The following is an 18926-nucleotide window of genomic DNA, read 5'->3' on the forward strand; positions in this document are numbered from 1 at the left end:
AGAAGGGGACGATAGAGGATGAGATGGTTGAATGGCATCACTGACTCAATGGACATGAGTTTGAGTAAAGTCCAGGTGTTGGTGATGGACAGGGAGGCCTGGCATGCTTCAGTTGGTGTCTGAGCCCATGTTTTTGGTCCAGAAGCATAGGGTTAGCTCTGAGCTGCCTCAGTTTTCTTTAAGTATGTACTTTCTCCTTCTCTCAGCACCAGGACCTCTGGCCCAGAGGGGAGAAGTGCTGAAGCTAGAAGGTCCTGTTAAGGCTTATTGGATCATGGTGGAACATGACCTGCATGTATTGGCTGCAGATAGAAATCTGAGCTCCTTCTGATGTACTACTTTTATAGGTGTCAGCAGTTGTTGCTCTCATCTTGCTCAGAATTAACCTTGGGTCCAAATCTCCTTTATGCCTTATCATTACTGCCACCAGCCTCTGTTGCCCCAGCCGTGTTGTGGAGCCACACTGCAAGGCAGGAAAGGCCCACATTGACTCTTTACATGTATCTGAGTATGGACTGTGGTGGACTAGACACCATCATTATCCTGGGCTCCTTCTGTTGTGCTGCCTCAGTGTATACCAGCAGTGGCCAACGATGACCCACCCAGGTCTGCCTCTCTGGCCCACAATCCTACTCTCTCACTAGTTGTGGCAGCCCAAGATCCAGTGTGACATGGAGTAAATAAGGTTGGAGTGCTTGCTTGTCTGGGCTGGGTCCTGGGATTGATGGTCATGGAAAACCAGACATCCCTGGAGCAGTCCTCAATCTCCCACCTCCACACTGCCTTGGCTGCCAGTCAGCATGTATGTGCTCCTCAGGAGCAGAGTTGAGGATTTCCACAGCCCTCTTGTCACTCCTACCAGCCCCCCCAACCAGTCAAGCAGGTTCATCTTCCCTTTGTAAGCCCTAGAACAGGGGCATTCAGTATGTCAATCGAACCACTCACTCCACAGGGTGAATTGCTGCTTCTGTAATCTCTCTTCCCTTCTGAGTCCCCGCAATCCCAACCTGATGGCTTATCTTCTCTTTCTACCCAGTTCTGTGTCTCTCTTTGCTTAAAGCCTTAGCTGTACAAGTCTTTCTGCCCGTTTCCAGGTAGTTCTCAGTGAGGATTTTTCCACATATGGATGTATTTCTGACGTGTTCATGAAGTGAGGTGAGTTTCATGTTCTTTTCTCTGCCATCTTGATTGATCTCTCCAGTTTAACTATTTGCATGCAATTTGTATTATAAATGGATATCCTGCAGTGTTAGTGCTTCCAGTTGATAAAATACAGTAATAAAAGTATAGGAAATATAACACAACTTTAAATCAGCATTTCTTATATCCCTGTTAAAATATAAAATCAAGATAGACTCAATTAATTATACATTTACAATATTTAGTTATTATTGTGAAATATTTTAAATGTACTTAAAACTATGTCTTGTGCATACGTACATGCTCAGTTGTGACTGACTGTGACCCAGTGGACTGTAGCCCGCCTCTCTCTGTTGTGCTAAAACCAAATATAAACACATAAAATGTGCTAAGTCCATTGCTAATAACACTTCATAACTATAATGAATATTGCAATAGTCATTCTTTTACAAAAAGTTTTCTGACCTAAGCTTTGTTAAAAATAATATAATCACACATTTTATACTTGTAAATAACCAAATATATCCTGAAATATGATTGTTATTTGGTATTTTAATGTGTCCATTTGTGCTCATAAATAATATTCATTTGTGTTATCAATTCTAATAAAACGTCACTAGAGACACTTCAGCATTTTATTTACTGTATGCAGTTTCAGCATAATAAAAACTGCCCAAGATGTCTTTGAATAGAAAATAAATCACCTTATGCATAACAGATCAATAAAATATCAGACTTATTCCTCTGGATTTTGTAGCCAATACATGTGGCTCTATTTCGGGGCTTAGTTTTCTAAATAAAAATAGATATGGAGGATTACATTTTCATTTTATTTTATACTTTCTCTATAACTGGCAGTTGACTGATAGTGAGTTTATAATTGCCTTGATATCAGATATAATGTTGTCAGTGTTATATAGCCTGCTGCTAAATCACTTCAGTTGTGTCTGACTATGTGTGAACCCATAGATGGCAGCCCATCCGGCTCCCCCGTCCCTGGGATTCTCCAGGCAAGAATGCTGGAGTGGGTTGCCATTTCCTTCTCCAATGCAGGAAAGTGAAAAGTGAAACGTGAAAGTGAAGTCGCTTAGTCGTGTCTGACTCTTAGCGACCCCATGGACTGCAGCCCACCAGGCTCCTCTGTCCGTGGGATGTTCCAGGCAAAAGTACTGGAGTGGTTATATAGCCTACATTGAATAAAATTAAGTAAATAGGTAGCTTTTATTTTTACTTTACTTTTAAAATTAATAGCTCATATTAAATTATTCATTTTGTTCTCTCCTTATACTTAAAGATTAATTGAGGATGCAGATTATTTAAGCTTATGGTGCAAGTCTTACCTGACAAGTTATATGCTCCTTTGCTTCCAAGGTTCTGTAGCTGCTTCACTGTTGCCACTAACTCTGTAGTAAGTCATGCTGTTATTTTCCCTTTATCTTTAAATAACCGACTACCCTAAAAGAAAAAGATAGGAAATACCAAAGTTTTACCATTTCTATGAGCGACTTCACTTTCACTTTTCACTTTCCTGCATTGGAGAAGGAAATGGCAACCCACTCCAATGTTCTTGCCTGGAGAATCCCAGGGACGGGGAAGCCTGGTGGGCTGCCATCTATGGGGTCTCACAGAGTCGGACACGACTGAAGTGAGTTAGCAGCAGCAGCAGGGGTCTTGTACACATACTTTCCCAGTTTTAGTCAGTAACCAAGACCATATTTCAATGAAGAATTTTGTTTCAAGGACTAGTTTTAATAGCAAAAAATTTGATGGTATTAATCCACTAGAGAAGCATGTTTAATTTGTAAGATAAATCTCATAGTTGACTGGGGGCACTGCTCTACAGGACATGTTCATTGATAGTCTTTACATCTATGCACATAGGAACATCTCACTATCTCTTCTGAGAACATGCTTTCACACTAAAGAATACCCAGCTATTTAGGTAATAGCTGTCTCTTAGATAACTGTATCTTAAAAAATGAGCCACACTTAGACATAAATCTTGACAGCAATTGTTCTTTGACTTTATATAATTTGCTTGATCAAAATCTACCAGTTTTACATCTTTTGGTGCTTTTGGTGGGAAAACCTCTAGTTATCCCTCATTTAAAACAAAAGCAAAATAACTTTTCCTAAATATATATTTTATACAATTTTATTGACTCTACATAGGTATAATTTTGGAATAAATGTGAACTATTAGTATACAAGCATTTTCAATGATTAAAGTTCAATCTTGGATTATCTCAGTAATCAAGATTGTGGTGAAACAAAATAGAAGAAAAATATATATGTTGATAGCAGAAAGATACATCAGAATATGTGCAAAACAAAACAAAACAAAAACCCCAAAACCTGGATAGCAACATGCAAACAAACAAACAAAAATGTGACAGAGACCTTACCACCTTAAAAAAAAAAAAAAAAAAAAAAAACTAAACTAAAAATGTATTACACACCTAAATGTAAAGCACAAAACTAAAAGACAACATAGGAGTTAACCTAGATGACCTTAGATATAGTGATGGCTTTATATATTTAACAGCAAAGGTATGATCATGAAAGAAATAGCAGATATGCTAGATGTCATTACAATTAAAAAAAAAAAAGCTGCCAAGTAAAAGACAATGTGACGAGAATTAGAAGCCATGCCATATGCTGGGAGAAAATATTTCTGAAAGACACATACATCTAAAAGACCCATTCAGCTGGGTAGATGATCCCACAGCCTCCTCCAGCTCAGGTGCCCTCTGCCATCAGCTGTCTAGGCGATTTTCTCTGTGCTTGCACTCTCCCCTCTGGCCTTCATCTCCTTAAGGAGTTGTCTAAAAAATTAAATTCACATACAGCAACACATACACAATCCATCAAAAAAAAAAAAAAATCAGGGAGCTGGAGCAGCCAGAAGAGTAAGAGAGCACAGGCGCAGGAGAGAGGACTCAGCCATTCTTGGAGGAAGAACGGTGCAGGAAGAGGGAGGCTTGAGTTGGTGGGGACCCAGAGCTCCTTCATGGACCCAGGGATCCTGAAATGGGCTGCCTCAGCTCAGGATGGACAACTGTGTCAAGTCTCCATTGGTCTGTCTCTCAAGGAAGATGTGCCAAGAGGAGACCAGCTACGCAGTGGTGCAGATGAGTGAGGAGGGGCTGACAGCCAGCGGTGAGTTTCCCAGGCCCCTCCTGATGCTGGCTCAGAACTCTGTGGTCATGCACAACCTGCTGGACCCAGCCTTCATCTTCCTGAATAAGGGTTTCATAGAGAACAGGCAGCCTGACAGATCTCTGCGGCTAGAGGAGATTGAAGAGCTCAGGGAGGCCATCAGAAAATTTGACAAGGACGAAGATGGCTACATCAACTGCCAGGACCTGGGTAACTGCATGAGCACCACTGGTCACATGCCCACCGAGATGGAGCGCATCGAGCTGTCTCAGCAGATCACTATGAACCTGGGTGACCACGTGGATTTTGATGACTTTGTGGAGCTAATGGGACCTAAACTCCTGGCAGAGACAGTAGATATGATTGGAGTAAAGGAACTGTGAGATGCCTTCCGAGAGTTTGACACCAACGGTGACAGGGAGATAACCACCAGTGAGTTACGAGAAGCCATGATGAAACTCCTGGGTCATCAGGTGGGACACCGAGACACAGAGGAAATTATCCGAGTTGTGGACCTCAATGAGACTGTGGAGCAACTGGAATTCCCATTGATTCCTAGAGGGCATGCAAAAAGGTACAGCCACCTTTGGAAGACAGTTTGCAGTTTCTAATAAGACTAAACAAGCTATTTTCATATAATCCAGCAATTCTTTGATATTTACCTGAAGGACTTGAAAATGTTATATCCATGCAAAAGTTTGCATATGGATGTTTTATGACTATTTTCAAGCCCTCCCCACATAAAAAAGGTAATAAAGAAATTTATGTCAAAACATGTGAAAATCCAGAAAAAAACATAGATTTATTTCTTTGAGTAATAAAACTTTGGTAAGTTTTAGCTTACCAAAACTGAGAAGAAGAAATAAAATATATGGATAATCTCTTACCTAATGAATTTTCAGTTTAAAAGTCTCCCATTCATAAAAACTACAGACATTAAATGAAGATATAATACCAATATTAGTTAAGATTTAAAACCAGTATAACTCTGATACTAACTTGAAGATATTATACTTATAGGAACATTAATGGAAAATAAACCCCATGAACATAGATACAAAGACTCATGAACAAAACTTTAGCAAATTGAATTGTTATAATCAATATATCTGCTTTATTCCAAGAATTTAAGCTTTATTATTCAAATCAATGTGATTACCTGTTACAAAGAGAATACGGTATAGAAAACATGGTTATCTCAAAAAAGAATAAAACTCATTTGATTAAATTATCATTTCTTAAAAGACACTCAGCACACTAGATATGGAAGCATTTTTAGTCTTTTAAGATATATCTACAAAACACCTACATCACACTCAATGTTGAAATATTTTCTTGTCTTGTGAGGTATACAAGGATACCTAGTAGATAAATATTTTATCATGGTAGCAACCTCTATTGTGAGTTATGAAATAAATTATTTAATATGGGAATTAGAGTTTCAAAGCTGTGGGAAGATCTGTACATGTAGAATTGGAAGTTTAAATGAGTCAACAACCTATGATTCTCTTAGGAGAATCAGCAAGTGCAATTGCAGAAGTAGAACCACACGGAGAACTAAAAGAATTGCGTGGAGGAAGCTGTTTTCGCTGAGATCCACAGCTAAATGATTTGTGATACACAAGAGAACACTCTTTATCAGTGGGCTTAGTCATCAAGAAGATCTAAAGACATGATGGGGATAAAGTTCAGTTCAGTTCAGTCACTCAGTCTTGTCTGACTCTTTGCGACCCCATGAATCACAGCACGCCAGGCCTCCCTGTCCATCACCAATTCCCGGAGTTCACTCAAACTCACATCCATCGAGTCAGTGATGCCATCCAGCCATCTCATCCTCTGTCGTCCCCTTCTCCTCCTGCCCCCAATCCCTCCCAGCATCAGAGTCTTTTCCAGTGAGTCAACTCTTCGCATGAGGTGGCCAAAGTACTGGAGCTTCAGCTTTAGCATCGTTCCTTCCAAAGAAATTCCAGGGCTGATCTCCTTCAGAATGGACTGATTGGATCTCCTTGCAGTCCAAAGGACTCTCAAGAGTCTTCTCCAACACCACAGTTCAAAGGCATCAATTCTTCGGCACTCAGCCTTCTTCACAGTCCAACTCTCACATCCATACATGACCACAGGAAAAACCATAGCCTTGACTAGACGGACCTTACTTGGCAAAGTAATATCTCTGCTTTTGAATATGCTGTCTAGGTTGGCCATAACTTTTCTTCCAAGGAGTAAGAGTCTTTTAATTTCATGGCTGCAGTCACCATCTGAAGTGATTTTGGAGCCCCCCAAAATAAAGTCTCTCACTGTTTCCCCATCTATTTCCCATGAAGTGATGGAACTGGATGCCATGATCTTCGTTTTCTGAATGTTGAGCTTTAAGCCAACTTTTTCACTCTCCTCTTTTACTTTCATCAAGAGGCTTTTTAGTTCCTCCTCACTTTCTGCCATAAAGGTGGTGTCATCTGCATGTCTGAGGTTATTGATATTTCTCCCGGCAATCTTGATTCCAGCTTGTTTTTCTTCCAGTCCAGGGTTTCTCATGATGTACTCTGCATAGAAGTTAAATAAGCAGGGTGACAATATACAGCCTTGACATACTCCTTTTGCTATTTGGAACCATTCTGTTGTTCCATGTCCAGTTCTAACTGGTGCTTCCTGACCTGCATATAGGTTTCTCAAGAGTCAGGTCAGGTGGTCTGGTATTCCCATCTCTTTCAGAATTTTCCACAGTTTATTGTGATCCACACATTCAAAGGCTTTGGCATAGTCAATAAATCAGAGGTAGATGTTTTTCTGGAACTCTCTTGCTTTTTCCATGATCCAGTGGATGTTGGCAATTTGATCTCTGGTTCCTCTGACTTTTCTAAAACCAGCTTGAACATCAGGAAGTTCACGTATTGCTGAAGCCTGGCTTGGAGAATTTTGAGCATTACTTTACTAGCATGTGAGATGAGTGGAATTGTGCAGTAGTTTGAGCATTCTTTTGCACTGCCTTTCTTTGGGATTGGAATTAAAACTGACCTTTTCCAGTCCTGTGGCCACTGCTGAGTTTTCCAAATTTGCTGGCATCTTGAGTGCAGCACTTTCACATCATCATCTTCCAGGATTTGAAACAGCTCCACTGTAATTCCATCACCTCCACTAGCTTTGTTCGTAGTGATGCTTTCAAAGATAAGCTTTAATCTGTTAGTCATTTCTGCATCTATTCTTTAATGAATATAAGAATGTCAGCCATCAGTACCCTACTCATGCCCTTGAGCTTTCTGTTTGTCTTTCTCTGTCTCTTTGCCTGTGCCCTCTTTTTGTCAGGAGGACTCACTTAAATCAAAATACCTTCCTTCACATACACAATTACCCAACTTTATTATCTCACCTATGACTTCCTTGTTTCCACTTACATAGAAATATTTTAATCTTTTATCTATCTTTAATATTTTAAGCTCTTGATCACTTGTTTCCTCAAATGACTCTTTATTTTGGTTTTCATAACAGCAACAACAACAAAAGTCCTGATTTTTCTGGATTTCAGATAATCAGGGTAAACTGTGTAATATTTGAGAGCGGAGGCCCTGGGGCCAGATGAACAAAGTTGGATCCTATCTCTGTCATTTACAAGCTGGGGTTGTATGATTTTAGGAAATTTACTTTGTTGTTGTTCTTCAGTTGCCTCAGCTACATAATAGAGATAATATTTGTTTCAATCTGATCGATTAAAGGTCAGTTAGTTAATAGGTGCAAAGCTATTTGATCATTTACACTATAAATGTTTAGGCTTTATTGCTCTACATTTGTGGATTCTAGAATATGTGGGCAGTGTAGGGTAACAGAAATACTATTTAGCTTGCTGAATGTGTCTAGAAAAGACAAGATAAGATATTTTACAGGTATCAAATTTGGGGTTCTTTCTTTGTCCTTTGATATTCCAAATAGGCCAAAATATGACTGTAATTCACCATACTCCAAACATTAAATGTCCTTAATTTTATATAAGTAGGTAGTTATGTAAGTACATAGATAGATAGAGATAGGTTAGATTATTTTTCCTTACCTTGTAATGCTAATCACTTCTTTGGAGTAAGGCTGTAAATACCTACACATTTGTGATCATATTTGCTTAATAACTAAATCAGTTTTCTGAGACAGAAGGGATCAAGGCAGTCATCATCCAGTCAGGTGACTGAACTTTATTTATCTTTAGTTTCAGAATTTCTGAGTTATTATGTCTAATTCTATTTTAACATTAGAATTTTGATTGATTATTGGTGTTCCAACTCAATAGTCTCAATAGTCTGACTGTAGCTTCCTGATTATGACTCTGAAGTTTTCTTTCTTTCAAATCTGCTTATATCTTTAATACCAGTTTTGCATTTCTCTATGTTGTTTTCTCTTGACAGTCTATTCACTCTTTGTGAGTTGTAAGGTTCTTTACTAAAGGAATTTCAGTTATTATCTGGGGCAAAGGCTGTTGATAGCTTCCCAAATTTGTGCCCAATAAAAGACTCAATTCTTTAGACTCATTACAGTATTTCAGGTCCTGCAATTAGTTTGGTAAAATAGCTAAGGGGAAGGCTAGCATATAGATTTCAGGATACATCCTTAAAATGTCCATAGTTTTACCTCCTGCTCTTGAAGCCCTGGTGTGCTGCAGTCCGTGGGGTCATAAAGAATCGGACAGAATTTGGTGGCTGAACAACAACAACCTGTTTCATTCAAGTTATTTAATTTGTTGGCATACAATTACTCAAAATAGTTTCACATAATCATTTTTATTTCTGAAAGGTCAATAATAATTTCTATTGTTTCAGTCACTTGAGTATTTTTTTCCTCTCTCTTTTCCTTGATCAGTCTAGCTAAAATTATGTCACTCTTGTTGATATTACAAATGATCAATTTTTATTTCCTTGATTTTCCCTAGTGTTTTTGTATCCTCAGTTTTTTTCATTTTCACTTTAGTATTTATAATTACTTCCCTTTTGTTGCTTTACATTTAGTTTAGCTTTTTTTTTTTTTTTCTAATTTCTTAACTTACAGTTAGGTTGTTGACTTGTTTTTTTTTGTTTGTTTGTTTGTTTTTTTTAGTATAAGCAATCACAGCCACAAAGCACTGCCTTAGGTGAATCTGGTAAATTTGTGCATATTATATATTAATTTTTTCATCTGAATGTATTTTTAATTTGTTATGTATTAATCTTTAACCTATTAGTTATTTAGAAGCTTTTTAAAAAATTTCCACGTATTTGCAAATTCCAATTTTTCTACTGTCACTGATTTCTAATTTCACTTAATAATGTTCAGAAAACAAACTTACATCATTTCAATTTAAATTTAATTGAAATAATATGTCACCTATTATATAGAATATTCTTTGTGATCTTAAGAAGAATGTGTAGTCTGCTGTTGTCAACTATAATATTCTGTGGTTGGTTGTTAGATCTAGTTGTTTTTATGATGTTCTTAAAGTCTTCTATTTTCTATTTTAATTTTTAATTGTTTTTATATCCATTACTTAAAGAGAAGTATTGAATTCTCTGATACTATGACTGAGTTGAATTATTTCTCCCTTTAGTGATACCAGTTTTTGCTTTTTACATTCTGAGTTGTTGTTAGGAAAATGTATATTTATAATCTTTTAGATATATTATCATATAATTTAGAAATAAATCCCTAATCTCTAATAGCATCTTTGGTTTTAAAGTCTGTTTTGTCATATATTAGCATAACGACTTTAGCATCCATGTGTTTACTGTTTGCATGTTATCTCTTCCCATTCTTTTAATTTCAGCCAATTTGTAGTGTTGCATCTGAAGTCTGTCTCCAATAGACAACATAGAGCTATGTCTTGTTTTTAATCCTCTCTGACAAATTCTACATTTTGCCTGCACTGTTTAACTATTCATATTCAATAATCTTACTGATGTTAGAGTTATGTCTGCCATTTTACAAAGGCCTAATGTTTATCCCTTTCTGTTCTTCCTTAAATGTTAGTTGCTTAGTCATAACCAACTCTTTGTGAGCCCATGGACTGTAGATTGCCAGACTCCTCTGTCCATGAAGCCCTCCACGATACGGGAGTGAGTAGCTGTTTCCTTCTTCAAGGAATTGTCGCGACCCAGAGACAATAAATAGTTTATTTGCCTGAGTCACCAGAGAAGCCCCAGTTCTTCCTTAACTCCTTCCCTTTCCACTAAGTGAAGATTTTCTAGTACAGTATTTAACTTTGTTAAGGATTTTTCCACTATATTTTTGTTGGTAATTTAATTATCTTTAGCTTATTTTTTAATTGGAGGAAAATTGCTTTACAGTGTTGGAATAGTTTCTGCCATAAAACAACACAAATCAGTCATAATTGTACACATATGTACATATATGAGCAAGAGGGAGGCTCACCTCCCTCTTGAGCCTCTCTCCTGAGCTTCCTCCCATCCAACCTCACTAGATAATCTGAGTGCCTGGCTGGGCTCCCTGTGTACTATAGCAACTTCTCATTGGCTATCTATTTTACACATAGTGGTTTATAATATATATGTCTATGCTACTTTATCCATTCATTCCATCTCTCCTTCCCCCACTGTGTCCACAAGTCAGTTAACTATGTCTGGGTCTCTATACCTTCCCTGCAAATAGGTTCATCAATATCATTTTTTCTAGATTCCATATATATGCACTGATATACAATATTTGTTTTTCTCTTTCTGATCTACTTCACTCAGTATAACTCACTCTAGGTTCATCTACCTCACTAGAACAGACTCATATGCATTATTTTTATGGCTGAATAGCATTCCATTAGTGAAGAGAAACTAAAGAGCTTCCTAATGAGGGTGAAGGAGAAGTGTGAAAGAGCCAGCTAAGACTAATTATTAAAAAACAAAAAACTAAGATCATGGCATCCGCCCCCATTGTTCCATGGCAAATAGAAAGGGAAAAGGTGAAAATAGTGACAGATTTCCTCTTCTTGGGCTCTGACATCGCTACAGATGGTGACTGCAGCCATGAAATCAGAAGATGATCACTTCTTGCTAGGAAAGCTATGACAAACCTAGACAGTGTGTTGAAAAGCAAAGGCATTATTCTGCCAACAAAGATCTGTGTAGTCCAAGGGTATGGTCTTCCCAGTGGTCACATGGGGTTGTGAGAGCTGGACTTTAAAGAAAGCAGAGTGCCAAAGAATTGATACCTTCCAACTGTGGTGCTGGATAAGACTCCTGAATGTTCCTTGGACAGCAAGGAAATGAAACCAGTCCATCTTAAGGGAAATCACCCCTGAATATTGACTGGAAGGACTGATGCTGAAGCTGAAGCTCCAGCATTTTAGTTATCTGATGTGAAATAGACATCTTATTAGAAAAGTCCCTGGTGCTGGGGAAAATCTTTGTAATGAGTGTTTTATATTTACAGCCCATTTACTTTGAGTACTAGACATTCAGTTGGGCTTCTCAGGTGGCACTAGTGGTAAATAATCCACCTGCAATGCAGGAAACAAAGAGATGCATGTTCTGTTCCTGGGCTGGGAAGATCCTCTGGAAAAGGAAATGGCAACCTGCTCCAATATTCTTGCCCATAAAATTCCACGGACAGAGGAGCCTGATAGGCCACAGTCAAAGGGACTTCAAAGAGTTGGACATGCCTGAGCACAACATAAACATTCAATAGAAATATTGGTTCTGTATTTAGATGTCATAATATTTACATTTGAAAAAAATTGATTCACATAATCAAGTTGTTTCAGACATATATTTTTCAGTGACTGAATTAAGTATGCAGCATCATTCTTTGAAATTTTCATTCACTTTCATAAAAAGTAGATTTTCATTTTTAGAACAGTAGATTAAACTTTGAAGCAAAATCAGACCTATTTCAAAATTATATCTAAGTTAAGTGAATTCCCCAACTCTTGTTTCAACTCAATATTAACAATATTAAAAATAATATTATATGAATTGAAAACAAATCTAAATGTATGAATATCAACAAAACATTCTCCATTTTTTCACTGTTAGACATATAGCCAATTTTCATTATTCTCTTTATTACAATGAATATTTCTACAGTTTAATAATGTATAAGGGCTTTATTCTTGATTTTTATTATAAAAAGTTTTAATGTTATACTTTTCTAGCTTGTTCACAAATTAGATTTTCCTTTCCTTGTATATTCAAATTTAACTTCTCATAAGCAGTGTGATAGTAGTGAGAAATATGAACTGAATTACCATTAACTTATTTTCTTTGATTATTAAATATTTCCAAACATTCTTTTGATTTCAATAAAATCTTAAGTTGGAGTTAACAGTTCAATAAAACTTACAAAACTCTTCCACAGCTCATTTTAAAACTAAATATTTTAAATTGTTTCAGAATTAAATATTTAAAAGTATTTTAAATTTTTATTTCTATAGTTTGATTTACTGGGGATTGTTTCTTGTAATTATTCCAATAATTATATTCTTATAATTATTTATTGTATTATTTCCATACATGAACCCAAAAATTAAAGCAACAAGGACTTCCCTGGTAGCTCAGGGATGCAGAATCTGTCTGCCAATGCAGGAGCCACAGGTCGCATCCCTGGGTCAGTAAGGAAATGGTAACCCAGCCCAGTATGATTACCTGGGTAATCCCATGGATGTAAGTGCCTGGCATGCTATAGTCCATGGGTTCGCAGAGAATCAGACGACTTAGCAACTAAACAACAACATCCTTGCGTATGCTGCTGCTGCTAAGTTGTTTCAGTTGTGTCCGACTTGGTGCGACCCCATAGACAGCAGCCCACCAGGCTTCCCCATCCCTGGTATTCTCCAGGCAAAAACACTGGAGTGGGTTGCCAATGCATGGAAGTGAAAAGTGAAAGTAAAGTCGCTTAGTCATGTCCGACTCTTAGAGACCCCATGGACTGCAGCCCACTAGGCTCCTCCATCCATGGGATAGAATGATCCCAAAAAGAAAACGTGAATACAAACATATTTTAGTTTTTAGTATCTATTAGATAGCTTGCTTGGTAAAGAATCTGCCTGCAATGCAGCAAACCCCAGTTCAATTCCTGTGTTGGGAGATCCCCTGGTGAAGGGAATGGCAAGCCATCCAGTATACTTGGGCTTCCCTTGTGGCTCAGCTGGTAAAGAATTTGCCTGCAATGGAGACCTGGGTTTGATTCCTGGGTTGGGAAGATCCCCTGGAGAAGGGAAAGGCTATCCACTCCAGTGTTCTGGCCAGAGAATTCCATGGATGGTATAGTCCGTGAGGTCACAAAGAGTGGGACGTAACTGAGTGACTTTCACTTTCACTTTTTCACGCAATAGAACATTGATTCAGTTCAGTCACTCAGTTGTGTCCGACTCTTTGCGACTCAATGAATTGCAGCACTCCAGGCCTCCCTGTCCATCACCAACTCCCAGAGTTAATTCAAACTCACATCCATCGAGTTGGTGTTGTTATCCAGCCATCTCATCCTCTGTCATCCCCATTCTCTTCCTGCCCCCAATCCCTCCTAGCATCAGAGTCTTTTCCAATGAGTCAGCTCTTTGCATGAGAACATAGCAGTATAGAAAACATTAGTCTCTTGTTTACAAATCCCAGTATATCTAAAATTTCTATCTAATATAGTTGAAGCACTGTCCACTGTGATAGATTCTTTTTCACATGAGTTTAAAATTATTTATGACAGATTAAGAAAAAAAAACCCTCTGAGACCATTTCAATTTCAAAATTAATGACATATTAAACGAAATTGGGAATTTCTTTAAGACAAAATATATCCAACAGATTGAGAAGGCAATGAAGGAGGCATATCACAAAACTAATTTAAATATAAAGCAAATACCTGGATTTTTCATAGTATAAATTTGTTAGATTTTGAAGCTATTAGAAAACTCTTCTATGACAAATAGTTTAGTGGCTTATTTAAAACATTTACTTTTACTTTTAAAAAAACATTCTCATAGTGTTTGAACAGATTTTTTCATAACTGAAATAAGTCAAAAGGCCTTATAATATCACTGAGATTTCTCCATGAGATATAGGAAGAGGAAAAAAAAAAAACAGAATTTTAACCTGTGGACAGCAGCTTTCACCTGTGCCTATAATTGTCTGTAAATTCCATTCTGCTTATGATTGCCCTCCTATTTGATTGCCATTGACCTATGAATTGGACTTGTTTAGCCAACTCGCTTTATAACATAATGAAATGCCTCCCTCTCCGCGCTCTGTCTCTTTCTCTCTCTCTATCCATCTGTATAGATATGCGCACACACACACACACACACACACACACACACACACACACACACTTGCAAACACACAGTATGTATCCATGTATAGTTTATGTTTACACACATACATATCCTATTGCTTTTCTCTCTAGTTGATCAGTGATTGACATACCATCTAGGAATACTTTATGCAAACATTCATGTAATTTTTTTCCGTCTCTCTGTTCGGTTACTCAGTCATGTCCGACTCTTTGCGACCCCATGAATCGCAGCACGCCAGGCCTCCCTGTTCATCACCAATCCTGGAGTTCACTCAACTCACGTCCATTGAGTCAGTTATGTCATCCAGCCATCTCATCCTCTGTCATACCCTTCTCCTCCTACCCCCAATCACTCCCAGCATCAGAGTCTTTTCCAATGAGTCAGCTCTTCACATGTGGCCAAAGTACTGGAATTTCAGCTTTAGCATCATTCCTTCCAAAGAAATCCCAAGGCTTATCTCCTTTATAATGGACTGGTTGGATCTCCTTGCAGTCCAAGGGACTCTCAAGAGTCTTCTCCAACACCACACTTCAAAAGCATCAATTCTTCGGCGCTCTGCCTTCTTCACAGTCCAACTCTTACATCCATACATGACCACAGGAAAAACCATAGCCTTAACTAGACGGACTTTACTTGGCAAAGTGATGTCTATGTTTTGAATATGCTATCTAGTTTGTTCATAACTTTTCTTCCAAGGAGTAAGCGTCTTTTAATTTCATGGCTGCAGTCACCATCTGCAGTGATTTTGGGGCCCAAAGAAATAAAGTCTGACACTGTTTCCACTGTTTCCCCATCTATTTCCCATTAAGTGATGGGACTGGATGCCATGATCTTCGTTTTCTGAATGTTGAGCTTTAAGTCAACTTTTTCATTCTCCTCTTTCACTTTCAGCAAGAGACTTTTTAGTTCCTCTTCACTTTCTGCCATAAGGGTGGTGTCATCTGCATATCTGAGGTGATTGTTATTTCTCCCAGCAATCTTGATTCCAGCTTGTGTTTCTTCCAGTCCAGCATTTCTCATTATGTACTCTGCATAGAAGTTAAATAAGCAGGGTGACAATATACAGCCGCGATGTACTTTTTCCTATTTGGAACCAGTCTGTTGTTCCATATCCAGTTCTAACTGTTGCTTCCTCACCTGCATGTAGGTTTCTCAAGAGGCAGGTTAGGTGGTCTGATATTCCCATCTCTTCCAGAATTTTCCACAGTTTATTGTGATCCACACCGTCAAAGGCTTTGGCATAGCCAATAAAGCAGAAATAGATGTTTTTCTAGAACTCTCTTGCTTTTTCCATGATCCAGCGGGTGTTGGCTATTTGATCTCTGGTTCCTCTGCCTTTTCTAAAACCAGCTTGAACATCAGGAAGTTCTCGGTTCACGTATTGCTGAAGCCTGGCTTGGAGAATTTTGAGCATTACTTTAATAGCGTGTGAGATGAGTGGAATTGTGCAGTAGTTTGAGCATTCTTTGGCACTGTCTTTCTTTGGGATTGGAATGAAAACGGACCTTTTCCAGTCCTGTGGCCACTGCTGAGTTTTCCAAATTTGCTGGCTTATTGAGTGCAGCACTTTGGCAGCATCATCTTTCAGAATTTGAAATAACTCAACTGTAATTCCATCACCTACACTAGCTTTGTTCATAGTGATGCTTTCTAAGGCCTACTTGACTTCACATTCCAGGATGTCTTGCTGGAGTCCAGCCCCAGTGGATCCAGGGAATTCGAAGCGGGGATGGCGTTGGCGAGGAAAACTTATTTATTTATTAATACAAGATTAGATTAGGAAGAAATAGTGTAGTAGGAAAATTAAGTGGGGAAAGAAGGCTGAATAACTTGGTTTACATTGGAAGCCAATAAAGTTCCAGACAAGGAGCTTGCACCATCTACGTTAGGCCACCAGTGTCCTCTTGAATATCGGGGGGTGCCCGCCTTGGGCTCCCCCTTGCGTGTATCTTAAAAGCCAGGGCAAGTAGGTATACATGGTGAGCCTCCACGCCCCAGATGGGAATTCAGCCAGAAATTAGAGAGGAGACACAGGGGAAACCAGTCCAGCGACTGGCCCCGTCCTTTATTGTTCAGATGGCCTTTTATACTTTTTGATTGTACATAGAGATCAATGGGTAACACAAAGTTATGCAGCATTAGCAGCCCAGACTCTTATCAAAACCAGGCTTTTCTCTCTGCATACCTAGTTGGATACACAAGTCTTAGGTAATTTACATCCTCTTCCGGCCAAAAGGGCCAATTAACAGTTTACAGCCTTTTTTCTGATAAGGGTTTGTCAACCAGAAGACTTATTTGTGTTGATCTTCCCAAAGTCCGGTGCCACTTTCAGAAAGCACTAAATAAAGTTACATTCTTACATAGCAAGGACACAAGAGGAGTGCAGTGATATATAACAAAGAGAAAAGTAATTAACTCAAAAGTCTAGAGTTGGTAACATCAAAACTATTATATATCTTTTTCCATATCCCATTTACATTGATTAACATCCTCCCAGGTGCCTAAAAGATAAAGAATATGGAGGAGGCCTGGCAGCAGTCATTGAGTCAACAGTGAAAATCCTCTACCAATATGATGTTTAGCTCTTTAGAAAAGGCTCTGTATCTTTAAGATGCTTTTAAGCTTTGTGCCTCTCATGGTTGGGGGGCTGTAAGCAATTCACAAGCTGTAAGAGGTCTGGGGAACCTGTTAGGCAAGCTAGAGAGCTATCAGAGGGGTTTAACTGAAACATCCCTTTCAAATGTAGAAGACTAAAGTCCTGATTTGACTTTTTCCAGAGAATATCAGAAGAGCAGAGTACAAAAGCCAGCAGATTTTTGGTTTTTGGAGTACATCCTTGGGAAATACCAGGGGGAGCCCCTGAAACCTGATCATGACCTTGCGTTTTGTCAGGCTTCCTTCCTCGTGACCTTGTCATGGACGGGATTCCTCATGCTGGCTCCCAGCAATGTCTGGTTCTAGCTGAGTGATCACACCATCGTGATTATCTGGGTCATAAAGATCTTTTTTGTACAGTGCTTCTGTGTATTCTTGCCACCTCTTCTTAATATCTTCTGCTTCTGTTAGGTCCATACTATTTCTGTCCTTTATTGACCCCATCTTTGCATGAGATGTTCCCTTGGTATCTCTAATTTTCTTAAAGAGATCTCTAGTCTTTCCCATTCTGTTGTTTTCCTATATTTCTTTGCATTGATCACTGAAGAAGGCTTTCTTATCTCTTCTTGCTATTCTTTGGAACTCTGCATTCAGATGCTTATATCTTTCCTTTTCTCCTTTGCTTTTCACTTCTCTTCTTTTCACAGCTATTTGTAAGGCCTCCCCAGACAGCCATTTTGCTTTTTTGCATTTCATTTCCATGGGGATAGTCTTGATCCCTGTCTCCTGTACAATGGACTGGAACCTCATTCCCTATGGAATCTATCAGATTCCATCAGGCACTCTATCTATCAGATCTAGTCGCTTAAATCTATTTCTCACTTCCACTCTATAATCACAAGTGATTTGATTTAGGTCATACCTGAATGGTCTAGCAGTTTTCCCTACTTTCTTCAATTTAAGTCTGAATTTGGTAATAAGGAGTTCATGATCTGAACCACAGTCAGCTCTTGGTCTTGTTTTTGTTGACTGTATAGGGCGTCTCCATCTTTGGCTGGAAAGAATATAATCAATCTGATTTTGATGTTGACCATCTGGTGATGTCCATGTGTAGAGTGTTTTCTTGTGTTGTTGGAAGAGGGTGTTTGCTATGACCAGTGCATTTCCTTGGCAAAACTCTATTAGTCTTTTCCCTGCTTCATTCTGTATTCCAAGGCCAAATTTGCCTGTTACTCCATGTGTTTCTTGACTTCCTACTTTTGCATTCCAGTTCCCTATAAGGAAAAGGACATCTTTTTGAGGTGTTAGTTCTAAATTTCTTCTAGGTCTTCATAGAACCCTTCAGCTTCAGCTTTTTCAACATTACTGGTTGGGGCATAGACTTAGATTACTGTGATATTGAATGGTTCGCCTTGGAAATGAACAGAGATCATTCTGTCGTTTTTGAGATTGCATCTAAGTACTGCATTCCAGACTCTTGTTGGCCATGATGGCTACTCCATTTCTTCTGAGGGATTCCTGCCCGCAGTAGTAGATATAATGGTCATCTGAGTTAAGTTCACCCATTCCAATCCATTTTAGTTCGCTGATTCCTAGCATGTCGATGTTCACTCTTGCCATCTCTTGTTTGACCACTTCCAATTTGCCTTGATTCATGGACCTGACATTCCAGGTTCCTATGCAATATACTGTTTACAGCATCGGATCTTGCTTCTATCACCAGTCACATCCACAACTGGGTATTGATTTTGCTTTGGCTCCATCCCTTCATTCTTTCTGGAGTTATTTCTCC

At 38.5% G+C, this 18926-nt stretch overlaps 1 pseudogene; it reads left to right on the top strand.

Annotated features, from left to right (window-relative positions):
- Nucleotides 1-4190: 4190 nt before the first annotated feature.
- Nucleotides 4191-4910, top strand: LOC138081268 (calcium-binding protein 1 pseudogene; annotated as a pseudogene).
- The last annotated feature ends 14016 nt before the right edge of the window (nt 4911-18926 follow it).

Source organism: Capricornis sumatraensis, chromosome 6 (assembly GCF_032405125.1).
Source record: "Capricornis sumatraensis isolate serow.1 chromosome 6, serow.2, whole genome shotgun sequence".
In the NCBI taxonomy this organism is placed as follows: domain Eukaryota; kingdom Metazoa; phylum Chordata; class Mammalia; order Artiodactyla; family Bovidae; genus Capricornis; species Capricornis sumatraensis.